Source organism: Polistes fuscatus, unplaced genomic scaffold (genome assembly GCF_010416935.1).
Source record: "Polistes fuscatus isolate 324 unplaced genomic scaffold, CU_Pfus_HIC Scaffold20, whole genome shotgun sequence".
Lineage (NCBI taxonomy): Eukaryota > Metazoa > Arthropoda > Insecta > Hymenoptera > Vespidae > Polistes > Polistes fuscatus.
In genome coordinates this window covers 476,321-492,084 of record NW_025113097.1, presented here as the reverse complement: position 1 = coordinate 492,084, position 15,764 = coordinate 476,321, and the positions used below count along the sequence as shown (strand labels likewise).

Here is a 15,764-nt window from a genome sequence, read left to right as displayed (position 1 = left end):
CTGCACGGTTCAGCGTAATGTAACAGCTAGCATATATATATATATGTATAATTAAAACGACTTCCTTTTGAAATATAACGCACCGCAGCAACGTTGCAGTCTCGTAATCACGTTTCAGTAGATAAGCCCACTTTATGTCCGGATATATCACTGTCGTTGAGAGAACACATACGAAAATAACTTCGTCAATCTAGACATCCGGATAATCATTCAAGAAATCCCGGAGAAAAAGAAAGTCAAAGAAATAAGATATCTTTCTAACTTGATATATGTGATGTAATTAAAACCCAAAACAGATCACATTCGATAAAAAAAAATCCATATAAAACGAAGTTAGATAAGACATCAGTAATTATAGATACTTATCGCATAAACAATCTTCAATAATTATATATAGTTATCGGTGTCGAGTATAATTTTTATTAATTTTTATTAATAAAAGAAAAAGAAATATTCTTATTACACACAGATATCTTGCAACGAGTTAAATATTCTTCGAGTAAAACTAATTACAATTGCAATAGACAGAGTATATCTGATATCTATCTATAAAATGATAGGTTCTTTAAATGAGTAGTATACACGTAGATATAGATGCAACGTGGTTAGAGAAATAATACGTAATATGCAAATCGGAGGTCATACGAACTAACGTAAGGCCAGGGTTACACCTATAGAATATCTCGTAACTGGTGTCTTAACGTGATCGATCTATCGATCGCCATTTAGATATTGCTTAGCAATCTTGATGAGGTAAACGATAACACGACCTATGCTGTTACCTGCGTCTGCTCTATGCGAATCGATATTCGATAAAACCACATTCACGCGCACGCATACACAGAGATATTTATAAACGTTATACGAAAGTGCTTCTGTTAGATGAAATTCATTCATTCCTGTATATATATATAATTAATAATATTTTTATTATTACGTCACTAAATAGTAATCCAACGCTGTCTCGTAAAAGTGTTTTTCGATAATTGTAAATGCATTTTACCTATAATAAACGCATATATGTGTAAAGTAAGATATATTGAGATTAAATAGACGGTACATTTTAGGTGACTCGTTTTCTTGAATATCGGATACCAAGCGAGTAATGTGAAACCTTTCCGATAAAAGCAGTTAACGGACGTTCTGAAAGTGAGAAGTCTCGATAAAAAAGAGAAAGAAGAAGAAGAAGAAGAAGAAATAGGCGTCATTGAGTCTGTCCGACTTCCGAGCTTTTGAAAGTCACGAGCTTTCTTTGTCTAAATGATATCTCTCCTCATTTGATCGATACCACTTTGGAGAAAATCAAAGGCCGATAAAAATATACTTTCCTGAGATTCGATAAAAAGAAAGAAAAAACCCGCGAGAGATCGTTTCAAATTTATATCTTCAAATAATTCGGGATTAATGTTGCGAATTATATTCTATTAAAATGCAGGATTTCAAAGTTTATTTCGTTCATAAATATAATACTGATAGTAAAATAAAATAAATATAAATAAACAAAATTAATTAAAGTATAAATAAATAAATAAATATTATATATATGTACATAAAATAATTAAAAATTTGCCAGTTAACAAAAACACATGTAAATGATCGAAACTAAAATCTCGAAGGTATTCTCGAAAGGTCCCTCGAGAATAATTCTAAAGAAAGAGAGAAAGAAAGAATAAGGGAGAATAATTAGTATAGTTTTTTCAAAAGAAACTAATGAGACACATATGCGAAGATATTTCAAGGTTCTTCCGACACGATGGACGTCGGCCCCGAATATTTTTCCCCCTCGATTTTATATCACTTCCGTTCTATTGTTCCCGTTGGCATCACAGCTTGTTCTGGATAACGGTTTAAACGATGCCAAGGCGACGGGGATACTTGCCCGTAACGCGACCAAAATCCAAGAACTATTTTCTTATCTAGATTTAAATGACATAACGATTTCCGCCAGCATCTTCTATGTTTCCGGTTTTTGAACTCCGTTAACAAAAAAAAATTACTATCTTCAACTTTTTCATAATCGAAAGATTCTAATGAGGATAATCGTTAACGAACGAAATCATTTTAGGTATATACGTAATCTTTCCAACGCGTAATTATTTGTTCACCATTTTTTTTCCTCGTTTTTCTATTTCTCTTTTTTTCAATTCGCCAAAGTCTCGAGAAAGGGGAATCTTTTTTAAAGGACAAAGTGTTGTTGTAACCTTGAAAAAGTAGTAAAGAGACCATTGGCGTTGTTCTTTCGTCCTGCGTGAACTTTTCCACTTTGTTAGTAAAAAGAGAGAGAGAGAGATATCGTCGTCGTTTAAGTATGTGAATTACGTTGCCAACGTAAATTGCATATTCCGTTGTGTGTCTCGTAGGTGTGCGAAAGTCGGCTAGCTTTTTGCTTATTACGTATCCTATTTTAAATAGTACCGAAAAAAACACTGCTGAGATATTAAATCATTTAGTTGCCTTGCGCGAAAGAAAAAGAAAAAGAAAAAAAAAGAAGAAGAAGAAAAAAGGGGAAGGGGAAAATAAAAAGAAAAAGAAAAAGAATTCGTCTTCCGTCGCCATTACTCGTGTTAAAGCGCCGTTGGAATTTAAGGTACAGGAACGATATTAAGGTACGCCTTGAGTTCCATCTTCCCTATTCGCGATCTACCCTTGAAATTTATGCTAGAAGAAACTCTCAAAGATACTAACTCGCATAAAGTGCGAATACTTCAGAGATCTTTTAAATTTACAGAAGTTGACTGAAAGTGTTAGTCAAAAGTTAGATGCAAGATAACATTCCTCTTCTTCTTCTTTTTCTTTTTTCTTTTTTCTTTTTTCTTCTTTCCTTTTTTTCTTCTTCTTCTTCTTCTTTTTCTAAACTAGCAGAAAAATTATTCATCGTACGATTCATAACTTCGTGTTAGACACTTTCATATTACATCGAGTTTTCTTCGCGCATAAACACATCTACCTAAACCTTCTTAGCACTTTTTCTTCTTTTTCTTCTTCTTCTTCCTCTCTTTTTTTATAAAATAGTCGAAAATTTGTTCGTCGTACGATTCGTAACAACGCGTTAGATACTTTTTGTATGAAATTGAGTTGTCTTCCTTTCAATCCTACCTACCCCTTATACCCCCTTCTATTATATTAGGTTGGTGCATATGAAATGTCGGATTTTCCTTACATGTGAACCTTCGTTTATAGTGGTACTGTCGACAGCCATTTCAACAAAACAGATTTTCTCAAAAATGTTTAATTTTTTAATTTTTTGTCAATTTCAGCATATTTTCATTAAATAAATAGTTTTTGAAAAAAGATATGCAGTTTTAAATATTCGCTTAAAAATCCGACATTTCATACGCACCAACCTAATACATTTCTGTGTATGCATTTTAACAATGAAAGGTGACAGGCAAGAGATGGATAGGAAGATATAAAGCAATATTATTAAAAAAAAAGGGAAAGAAATTTCGTACACGTTGTAGATTATTCGTCGATGGTTATTAAAGTTTAGAGTAGCGACGTGGAAAATGTTTCTCGCGAATCGTTTGCGATTCAACGACGACGTGACGAGTCGAATGAACTTGATAGATAGAGAGAGAAATGATAAATATAAATAAATAAAAGTAACGGGTGTCTGTGTGCGTGCGTAGACACCCACGACGAAACTCAATCGCCGGAGGTCTTTTTATCGTTCTATCTTTCTCTCTTTTTCTTCTTTGACATTTTTCGCATAAATTGATTGCTCGATCGGTTGAACGTAAATTCTCATCAAATTTATATATATATCTATGTACACATATGTATATTTAGTGATTGATCGTAGGGCTTGTTTTTGTATAAATCTAGAAAAACAAATTTCGAATTTATTCCTTACTCCAGGCATCTCTAAGCATGTCAGCTATTTATTTTGCGAAATTGACAATAAACGCGGTAAATAATTGAATATTCTATTGCATCTTATAAAAATATATTTGACAAATAATTATATCCATCAATGTGAAAAATAATACTCACGTCTGCAACATTTAATTTTGATTTTCTCCAAAGAAAATTCTATTCATAGAAATATACATTACTCGAGCTAAACTTTTTTATATTAGAATCGTTCCTACCCCTCTTGTTATTTTTTTTTATTTTTAAATAAAAATATCCGATAAGATTACTCTATAGAATAAATGTAATCAACGCGTATTAATTTTTTAAATCGATTTTTTTTTCACGACATTTGAATACTCTCCTTCTCGCGAGTGTGTAAAGCAAAGAAAAATAATGAAAATGTGATTTAACCGATGCGTTGGAAATTTATTGTCAATTTTACAGGTAATACTGAGGCTGAAAAATTTTAAACATTCGTTCGGCTAGACGTTTGCTCGTCGATAAACCGCTTTCTAGTGTAGATTAATCTCTACGCGTGCGCTTGTGTATGTATGCATGTATGTAGGTGTGTGTGTGTGTTTGTGCGAGAATCGAATGCATTCTTCCTACGTCGCTTTCAGTCTCCAAAAGCGGTTCATGCCTCTGGCGGTTTCACCGAATTGACATTATGTTCTATCTCCCTCTCATTCTCGGCCCTCTTTCATGCGCCCTTAGTTTTCGTTTTTCATTAGAACGAACGTTAAGCTAGCTTTTTTAGGCACATACACGTACTCGATCGAAACATTCAAATAAATCTGATCTACCGTCTCGCTTTTATGTACGAATGAACGAACCAACGAAACTACTATCGATTATATTTCTTTTTTTTTTTATTTTTGTTCCTTTTAATTTTATTTTACAATTAGATAGTTTCAAACCAAATCAAAAGTTTCGATAAGTAATCGCGCTAAAGCAGGTATCCGTTTAAAAGATAGACGGCCTTCTATTTATTTTTCTTTTTTTATTGCCAACCAAAAGCACCGCCTTTTTCTCGTTCGATTAAATCGAATTTCATTCTCCTCTATCTTTTCCCTTTTGGTTTTTTTCTTTTTCGTGTTCTAAACAAGTATTCCATGCATAATTAAATTTCTCTTAATGGTTTAGTTCGAAATGTGATATTGCATAACGTGAAAATCAAAAGAACGAGAGAGAGAGAGAGAGAGAGAGAGAGGAAGAGATATAGCATAGTTCGATCCAAACAGCGGAATGTCGATCTATTATCGCTCGAATTGACCTTGTTGTCGAATAAACGCGATAATAAGCCAGTCTATTCAGCTTGAACGCATCACGGGCATATGTCAAAGGTGTTTTATATGCGTCAGAAAAATGCGCTGGACAAGCCGCGTAGTTTTGCGTATAATTATAAACATTCTTTCTCTTTCTCTCTCTCTCTATTTCGCACTTTTATTTCCATTTCTTTCCCTATTTTTTGTAATTAGAATTAGTAGTTATTATTTATCGAGTTGCAAATAAGTGCGGATTTTTTGGTTGGCAACAAAGTGAGTAAAAAAACAACCTGCAGGTCCCCGGTTGACCTCTCTTTCTCTTTTTTTCTTTTTATCTATCTATCTATATATCTCTCTATCTCTTTGTATAAAGAAGTACTTACGTAAATATATATATATAAAGAAATTATAAAGAAGAGAAGAAATTATTAAAATAAATGTACAATGTGCCAATTTTTCGGTGTACCGGTTTTTCGGGTTTTCAACTAAGCAAATCATATTTTATTTATTCTCATTATTATTATATTATTATTATTATTATTATATTCTCATTAGTATCTGTTTAAACGTATCTCGAATGATTATATCCATCGAATTGCATATGTTTGTATAAACAAACATCTTGAAAATGTTTTCAATTTATTCTTTTGATAATACTTATCGTTACACTAGATATAGTATAATTCTTTTTAAAATGTACCGTATTCTGTGATGTTTATTATTATTATCGAACGGAGATGATCATTCGTATTACGTGATTAAAAACAATGAATTAGGAATAATAGAATGTTAAAACACAAATAGAAATAGTTTCGAATATTAAAAAAACATTATTTTTATTAAAACTTGTTCATTTATTCGTGTCACGTGCAATAATACACACAGGGTGCGATAAAACACTCGATGTATCGATAATAATCGAGATTATTCCTTTCTAACGTGTTTTTTTTTTTTTTTGTACATTTCCAATGTAAAAAATAAAACGTATATATAAATGAATTATTTTATGAAGAGAAAAAGGAATGGTCTCGTGTACGCTGACACGAGTCCGTTAAAACTCGGCGCGACAAGGTAATTAAAATAATAGTCGGATAGATTTGAAGAAGAAAAAGGATAAGAATAAGAATGAGAATGAGAATGATAAAAGAAGAAGACAAAAATCAAGTGAACGAGGATATGGTTGTTCCGCGTAATAATTTCGCTAACGACCGGATCTTTGAAATGATCGAGCACAAAGTACACATATTGTGTGTTCGCATTCAACGTTGTTTTTAAAGTGGACTTTGCGTTATAATAGAAAATGATTCTTTTTTTCTTGTTCCATTACAAAGAAAAAAGAATCAAAAATAATGAAACAATCCATGTTGAGAAAAAGGAATGAAAGATACATTTAAAGAAGGATAAAAATGTTGATGATGATGATGATGACGATTGGTATGTTTATTTCTAATTGCGACGACGATCATGTTAAAACAGTGTGCACTTGCCCCGACCGTTATAAATCTACGACATTTTTTTGCGTCATTGGAAGCTTATACCCAGCGTTTAAAAAGATACTAACTTCGTTGGCAAGGTTAAGATTCACATTGAACGAACACTCGTCTTTTTGAACTACTCGGGAACTCGTCCTCGTCGTCGAGGTAGTTGGAAGTGGCGATAGTTGTTGTCATTGAAGATCGTGACTAGTTCGAGCCAGGCGTTAATATGTTAACAGTAATAACTATGATGAGAGGAAGCGTATATACTATGCGAGTAGTATGTTTATGGTCTCATTTAAATGCTCGACTTTGTCCATCAAAGAGAACCGAAGTGACGAAAGAGAGAATATTTTTTCCTATCTCAATGAATGCCTCCTTTCCTCGACTCTTTTTATCATCTTTTTTTTTTTTTATATTTTTTACACGCTATGAAAAGAAAATCGTCAAAGAGAATGATTAAAAAAGGAAACGTATAAATTAATGATGATTTTTCTCGAAATAGGATAAATAGATTTTTGTTTTATTTCTTCTTAATGTTCAAGCTTATAAATTAATTTCTCTTTCATATATATATACTGATATATTTAGTATTTTGATTTATACTGAAACAAAATATTCATATATATTGAGGAAAATATTGAAAAATACCGATCAAATATATCTATTCATGAATATTATTTTTTACAAAGCCAACGTAACGTACGATCTACCGCGAAAAACTTGTTTATCAAAGATCATAGTTACTCTCCTCTCTTATACTATTTTATCGCATCTTCTTGACGTTTCTTTTTTAACCTTCTCACACTCGAACAACTCGATAATTACGAAAACATCAATGATCATTTTTTATGTCGATTTTTACGTTTCTATTATCGATTTTAAAATAAGAAAAAAAAATATGAAATTCGACCTCGTTGGAAAGTTAGTCGCATTATCGAATGCAACATTTTCGTTAATAGATTTTTTTTCTCTCTCTCTACAACCATTCATTTTGAATATTTATTCTTCGAGGAATATTTTGATCATTCGGCTATGATTTTCGTTAGAATCTTTAAACTGTATATACGTGCATATATGTTGGTATTGCATAGGTAAACGTAGGTTATACGTTCGATGAATAACAGATGGCTACCTACTGTTACTACTGTTACTATTACTTACTTACTTCTGTTGCATGGTTCAAGGTAACTCAAGGAAATAATATAACACGAGAGGCGTATGTACGGGCACGTACTATCTCGGAAACGTTAAACGCTTCGCCGATATTCAGCACCAGACCGAAAAGAGATTTCGCACGTTCCCGCATCGCCGAATCTTCCTTTATAATACGTTTACGAATACACATAAAAACGTGTATATATATACGCGTTCCTTAATAGATACAAATACATATTATGTACATTAACTTATTTAAATGAAAGTAATCGAATAATTTAATATAACAAAAATAAATCAATAAAATTCATATATGCATCTCGCGAATACATACAGAGACGTGTGCGAACAAATCTATAAATATATATACGCATGTGTGTGTGTGTTATGTGTGCGAGTTTATCGATACGAACCCAGGATAATCGCAGGATTGAATGGAAAAAAAAAAAACATCAAATCTATTCATATATGTATGCACATGTTCATCTAATATAATCCAGGATAATCGTAGGATTTAATATAAAAAGCATCAAAAATCGATTTGTATTATTATATATATACATTTTATATATACAGACGCATATAGATATGTGGAATGCGCGAGCGCCTCCAAGGCACACACTTAAATAGGCATTCGTGAGAAGTTTGGACGGTGGGCCCTGGATAGCTCAATGGTTAAAAAGCAGTCGCCCGGAAAGCGGAAGATCCGGGTTCGAGTCTCGGTCCAACGGCCCAATTTTTTCACGAATCCTACAGATATGTGTTTATGTGTCTCTGTATTTTCCTATATGAGTTAGGGATAATCGTACGATTACATCTAAGAACAAAAATATCAAATGAATTTCCATACACTTATGTATAAATTTGATTGTCGATGAGTATGGATATAAGTATGTGTTGTGCTTTGCGTAGAAGGGTGGTGTAGATGGGTGGTGTAGATGCAACACCGGCAGTAACGGAGCTACCAAAAGCTGCGACACTAATGGCAGGATGTCGAGATCGATATTGCAAGAGCGAGACGATTTATGATCGCGTGCTGCTCGAATCATCGATTCGCGTAATGACCTCGTAACGATGAGTTCTCTATGCTTGCCACCCTCATTCGAAATGAGACACGCATACGCTTCGACGTTAACAAACTATGTAGTAGATATATACATATACATATGTGTACTTGTATGTGTATATATATACATACAACGATTTCATCTTCATTTTCATTCGTATAACTTTTTTTTCCGATTCATTTAGTTGAAATTTGGGGAAGAGAGAAGAGATACGTTTTATTAATATTATTTATTTATCTTTCTCTGGATTGATTGGACGAATGAAAAATCCAAATCTACATTGACATTTGAGTTAGATACTTTACGTATATGAAAAAATCATATTTTATCGTTAAAAGTTGACCTTTCAATTAAGCGGAATATATCGATGCCGTGAACCTTTATCTCTCTCTCTCTCTCTTCTTTTCGATGTCAGAACGTTCCCTCTCTCTCTTTCTTTCTTTTTAAGGTCACGCGATGCTAGAGGAATAAGAGCCGAATTCGAGACGTCAGTCTCGAAATACGAGAACATCCAAGCATCCACGATATTGACGTAAAGCAAATTTGAGATATCCTCGTATCCGACGAATGAGAGAGAGAGAGAGAAAGAGAGGATTTCGCGTTAAAACACTTTCTTTGCCATTCTTGTTAGGTTTATTTATTTTTTTATCTTTTCTTTTCTTTTCTTTTCTTTATTTCTTTTCCGGTGACTAAAATAAGAAAACAATTTGCTCGGTCAGTTTGAAGAGACAGATTTTTCTCGAATACTCGTGCTAATTGTAAATGTCGTAAGAGTGTAATATATAAATCATTACGATATTTTGAAAGATATTGTTACTTAATTGTCGATATAATAATAGATCAAAGGGAACGAGAGATAGAACTCTTAGATTAAAGAAGATAACTCTCATTATCTTCTCTTTAATTTATTTTCAATGGTAATCAAACGAAGTTAATGGATACAGCTTTTGATCGTGAGATAATGCACGCGTAATCTTCCGTGAACTTTCGTAGAGAAAAATTCCTTTTTTTTTCTGTAATAATTAATTAGAAATACGACGATTTCAAACGATCGTACAATTTTTAAACGTTCCACTCTCTATTTTCTCTCGTTGTTTTTAATTGAATTTTATTCCATAGCGAGATGCTTCGACGCCTAGCGATATTTGTTCTTTTTTTAGATTTTTCTTTCCTCGACAAAAAAAAAGAAAAAAGAAGAAAAAGAAAAACTAGGAAAAAAAATTCCCTCGAGTGGAGGAGGAGGAGGAGGAGGAAGAGGAGGAGGGAAAAAAAAGAAAGAGTTCACAGACCAATTAGGAAAGAAGGTGAAAAAGCTCTTAAGGTTTCGTGAAAGGAAAGCAAAGCCCGTGATAATCGATGAAAAGAAAAAAAGCACACGCTCTGTTTTCTAACCGATCGATCGAAGATAAAATGAAAAAGGGGTTATACGTGTATGTCGTGTGTGTGTGTATGTGTGTATTGTGACGAGCTTTGCTCTTAATTAAACGATTTTCTTATTTCTCATATACTTAATTGTAATAGAAACTTTCTAGGGTGTGAAGGGTTTAGTAAAAAAAATTCAATGAATAGGACTCACTGACGCGTAGACGAATAGATCCTTTTCGTTGATCCTTCTTTCCTCTTTTTCCTTGTTACGACAAATAGACAAATAGACAGACAGACAGACAGACAGATCAGGTAAAAATATCAATTTAATTTCGATCCATTAAGGTTTTTAAGATGATGATCGATGATCGAAAGGGATTAGCAAACACACGTGCACTTTTCAACACCTTTTTTTTTACTATCACTAGAGATTCACAATAGAAGAAGATGCCAGTAGACGCGATGACGTTCGTTGGATCAACACCGGAGTACATCCTCGCGATTTATAAAGGCTCGTCGTTCGCGTCGACGAGCTCTTCTCTCTCTCTCTCCCTCTCTTGGTGGGCCGCGTCGTGTATGTGTGTGTGTGTGTGTGTGTTCGTTATTATTCCCCTGCCACCGCAATACACCGACCGCCTTTCCTTCTTCACCCTTCTCTTTCTCTTTTATATCTATCTATCTATCTATTTATCTATTCATCTATGTATGTCTCTCTCTTTCTCTCTCTCTCTCTCTGTCTCTGTCTCTATTGCTGTCACGCAAATAATCCGATCTCTCCTTCCTCTATTTCGAATTAACGTAATTTATGTTTAACTATCAAAAGTAGTTACTATCCTTTTTCGCGTTTTTATTTTCATTTGTTAATCGTTGCTATTATTTTGTTTTTCTTTTTTTTTTTTTGTGTTTCAATTTGTAATTCTTGTTCAACTTGCATCGCTTATTTACATCTGGAATGTATTGACCAAAAAAAAAGAAAATTATTTCTCTCCTCTCTTTTGCATTTATACGTAATTAAAAATTCTATATTATTTCGTGTTTCTCTTCATTTTCTAATATTTGCTCCACATGCATTGTTTATCAGAGCTTGAATATGAAAATATCAAATCACACGTCAGTCTCTCTCTCTCTCTCTTTCTCTCTTTTGCATTCATACGTAAAATGCAGAACCATATTCGTGTGTTTTTTTTTTTAATTGCTAATATTTCCCCAACATGCATCGTGTATTAAAATATATTAGTAATAAAAAAGAAAAAGAAAGAAATCATCCAATTAAATTGAAACAAATCATCTTGGAATCGATACAAATTTTAATGAGAATTCATAAGGAATGAGAAAGGAAAAGAAGAAATTGATTTTCAGTAAAAAAGTAGATCAAGGTCGCATACTAAGAATCTGTAGGTAAATACCTTACCTGTTATTATCCATGCACATCTACTATTGTCTGTAACACTTATCCTATTAAATATATGCACGTTGGTTACATCGTACGCCGTTTATTATTATTTTTTAAAAGCACATTTTGATCGTTTACGATTCGCACGTTTGCTTTACTTTGGAAAAGCTTAACAAGCGAATAAAAAGGGAAAAAAAGGAAAAAGAAAAAGCGCGTTAATAGATAAGCTCTTGTTTAGAAACAAACCTTCTTCTATGCTTGGCCATGATCGTGAGAGAGAAAACAAGATAAAACCTTATCTCGATCCATTTCTCCTTGGTGTGTTGAGTGTTAAACGTTTACTTTATTTTTCATCTCCGTGATAGTTTATATTTTTATATAATAATTCATCTTCTTTCTCTTTTCCTTATTATATCTTTCGGAAATGCAACTTCTCGCTTCGATGTTTTATCTCCTAATTTTCATTTGCATTCATTTGTATTCATTTGTAATTTGTAACAAACAGAAAACTTTAATCCAATCCGGTATCCAGAATTATTGACGTGTGCGAGCAACGAAATGTTATCGAATTAAATGAAGAAATCGTTCGACCATTTTCCCTCTCTCTCTCACACTTTAATACGCGGTAATTAAAGCGATGGAATTTATTCGTCTCGTTTAGCAACTTATTATCCGTAATCGGTATCTCGTTGCAACGATAACGTCTGCCATTATCTTCCGTTTCTTTCTTTTTCTCCCAGCCTTATTTCTCTCTCCTCGCTCGGGTATCACTATAGTTTTTATTTTCTCCGAATATGAGAGAAAAAGAGTGAGTGGAGGGAACATTGTTTCGAGAATTTCATCCGGTGCGTCATTTTGCGTAGGAAATACATTGATAAGTTTAAAATCTGCCTAAAAAGTGAGTGTGTGTGTTTTTTCTTTTCTTTTTTTTTTCCGAAAGACTTTTTGCCCGACGTTATCGTCGTCGTAGTTCCTTTCTTCTCTCTTACCGATTTCTTTGTAAAAATAACCCACGATAAAGCAAAGACCGGAAGATTTTTCAGACTTTTTTTACTCGCGGGAAAATCGACGTCGTTTGGAAACGACCAAAAAATTTGGCCTCCAAGCAAGTTTTCGAAAAAGAAATCCTCGAGAGAAAAAGAGAGGGATGATAAATATCTTTCGTGTTTTTTTTTTTCTTACACGATTTTTCCCGATTTATTTCCCTTTACGAAAGAATCGAAAGAGAGAAGGAGCTCGATGTACTCATTAATGTTTCCCTATTCCTCTTGGTAAAACTTTGATAACAATATTTTCGTTGAAATTCGTCGCTACGTTATAGAAAAGCTAACTTATTCCTATATGAAGCGAGCAAGAGACTTTAATGTAATAATTTGAAGAACGAAAAGGGTAAGGACGCAAAGGGCCTACTTCGTTACCGGTCGTGTCTCTCTGCTTTTAATCATTTCGCATTATAATAGTAACGATAATAATGTCATTAACGCATATTCCACAGCTTCTAAGTTTTTTGTAATGACGATACATAAGTATAATCGTGTTTTATCGTTATATAGAAATAATTAATATTATATTTTAATTACTATACTACCAAAGTATATAATATATACGATAATATTTTCACCATTATATTTGACATATTAAAATATTTTGAATATACAAAATATATATTCTTTAAATTAATATTACATTTTAATCTATAAGATTGATCACGCATTGACGTTACAAATGTACGAAATTTCCTCTTGGAATCATTTCAGGAAGTAGATCTGGTGCGAACGGAATATGATTAATACTCCTTTCCGGTCTGATTTTCGCACGAAAGCAAATTTAGATCTTAGATTAGGTTTTACCGAAAGATCAAGAGAAAGAGCAAACCAGAAAGGGAGCGAGAGGAGGAAGGATTATTCGCTTTCCAACGACACTCATCGTATCGAAAATTCCTCCTTACTTCCAAGTACTTAACTTTATCGCGACTTCCTTCAATAGTATATCTACAAGGATATAACTCAACATACGTACTTTGATTTATTAGTCATTCGCTTCCTACACTAATCAGGAATTTACTTTTTCATTCGAATAGTAATTTTTAAATAGATTCGATTTTTGATCGATAAATAAATACAACTTCCAATATCTAGTATATAAGTAAAGAAGTAAATATATAAATATATTTGTTAATATATAATTCGAATTAAGGATTTATTTTCCATTCTAGGTAACAACTTTTACATCTAGCACGTGTCAATTTATTCATTTTCATCGAATTAATATATTATATATTAGGTTGGCGCATATGAAATGTCGGAATATATTATGTATCCCAAAGAAGGATAAAGAAACCCGAGAAAAGTAAAGAAGAAATGATTCTTAGAAGAAATAAGGGATCACCGATAATGAAGTGATTTTTCGTTTGGAGAAGAAAAGATAAGATCTATACGAAGCCACTCAATCTAAATCCCAGTTACTGGAGAGTAGCAATTTTTTACTTGATTTTCTTTTCAAGTGTTATCCATCCAACCAGTGGCCACGTACTAACGTTAACGTACGAGACACGAGTCGATATTCAGTAACGACATTGAAAAAGATAGATAGAAGGAATGAAAATGAAAGACGGAGAGAAAAAAAACTTCATTCCAATCGGCAGGTAGAATTTAATTAAGTTCCCGACGAGAGGAACCGACGTGTGTTGATGTAAGAGAAACGTAGTTATGTAAGTATGTATTACATAGATGGTACATATACGTTCTGATAGCAATCATTTTACCGCTAATATCAGCTAGAATCGAAGTATAAGTCATTGAACTTGCATCTAGTAAATATAGCACATACCAAATATAGCATACAAGATAGATTCTGTTCGATGGCGAACAAACCCCATAACGATGCAACCGCATTAACTGGCACGCTTTATTCTTGTCTTTCGTGTTATTAAAATATTCATTTTGTTAAAAGTATCGATAATATAATATTATACATTCATTATTTTCTTTTTCAAAACATTTCAGGGTAATTTTATTTGAGGAACTTATAACTGTAATGATATGTAACCACGTTGAATGCTCACTAATTGCAAGCGTTGGTCATGTTTTTCGTGATTTATACGCGTATATAATTCTACACGGTGGATAAAATATTCTTAGGAGAAATTGAATATTATTTAGTTGAAATTTTGTCAACTCGTAAACCAACTTGTATTATCTTTTCATTAGTCTAATTAAATATATTAGAAATTTGGATTTTTTTCTCGTTCTAAATATGATAAATAAAAAAAGGTTCTTTTTCTCGTGCGCGAAAGATTTTTTGATTCTTCCACATATAACGACGCACCGACCCGAAAGCTCTTGTCACGGCACGGAAGCAATTCGCGGAATTTAATTAAGCACTCTGGCCTTTTTCATACGACCAAACCATTCTACTTGACTTTCCGTAAGAGACTCTTGTACCGAAGATCGCCATAACTAATTGCTCCATGAATTTTTCTTACACTACGTCGAAAATCCTTCTTTTTCTTATTTTCATATTAACTTTATTTTAATAAATTAAATGGAACACGCAATAGAAATATTCGAAAAAAAAAATTTACGAATTGTTGCATCTCAATCTTGTACTATCTACATACTGTGCTATCTCTCACACACACGCACACTCGTATTTTCGTATTTCTTTTATTCCTTAGAAACAATATTTTTTGTGTATGTCAGGAAAGAAACGAGGGCAAGCTTCGTTATTTTAAAGGTTCCTCTCCTGTTCGTTCTTTTTCTCCATCGATCCAAGCACCTCGAGGTTCCAGTGATTTACAGGTAGCAATAACATTTGCATTTTAGTACGGTCCCATAAAATTGTTAGGAAATCTGTGCGGAAGGATCGGTTGCTACTCGTGTGCACTTTTACGCGCTCGTTTTCTCTTACCTATGTGTGTATTAATATACGTCTCTCTCTCTCTCTCACTCATTCACTCACTCCATCACAACGTATTAACATAAAAATTGGATTTTTATTATAATAAAAGTCTTTTGTTTGCTACGATAACTCCCGCGGGAAGAAAATAAGGTACCATTAAATTGATCCTAAAAAAGTCACAACGTTTACGAGTATAAATGTTTGTATAAATGTCTATGCATGTGTGTGGGGAGGGTTGCAGATCTCTGGGTGAAATTTACGTTAATAACTTAATAAATTATTGAAT

General features: G+C 33.0%; 2 protein-coding genes across 5 annotated transcripts in view; one reads left to right on the top strand and one right to left on the bottom strand.

The window, feature by feature from the left end:
* LOC122517451 (trichohyalin-like) overlaps nt 1-10,703 on the bottom strand; it is a 33,022-nt gene extending 22,319 nt beyond the window's left edge. Inside the window, exon 1 of the mRNA XM_043635836.1 lies at nt 10,397-10,703. The gene's annotated coding sequence lies outside the window, so the exon portion shown is untranslated. The remainder of the gene's footprint in view (nt 1-10,396) is intronic.
* LOC122517453 overlaps nt 1-15,764 on the top strand; it is a 69,025-nt gene that overhangs the window by 32,256 nt on the left and 21,005 nt on the right. The gene's annotated exons all lie outside the window — the stretch shown is intronic.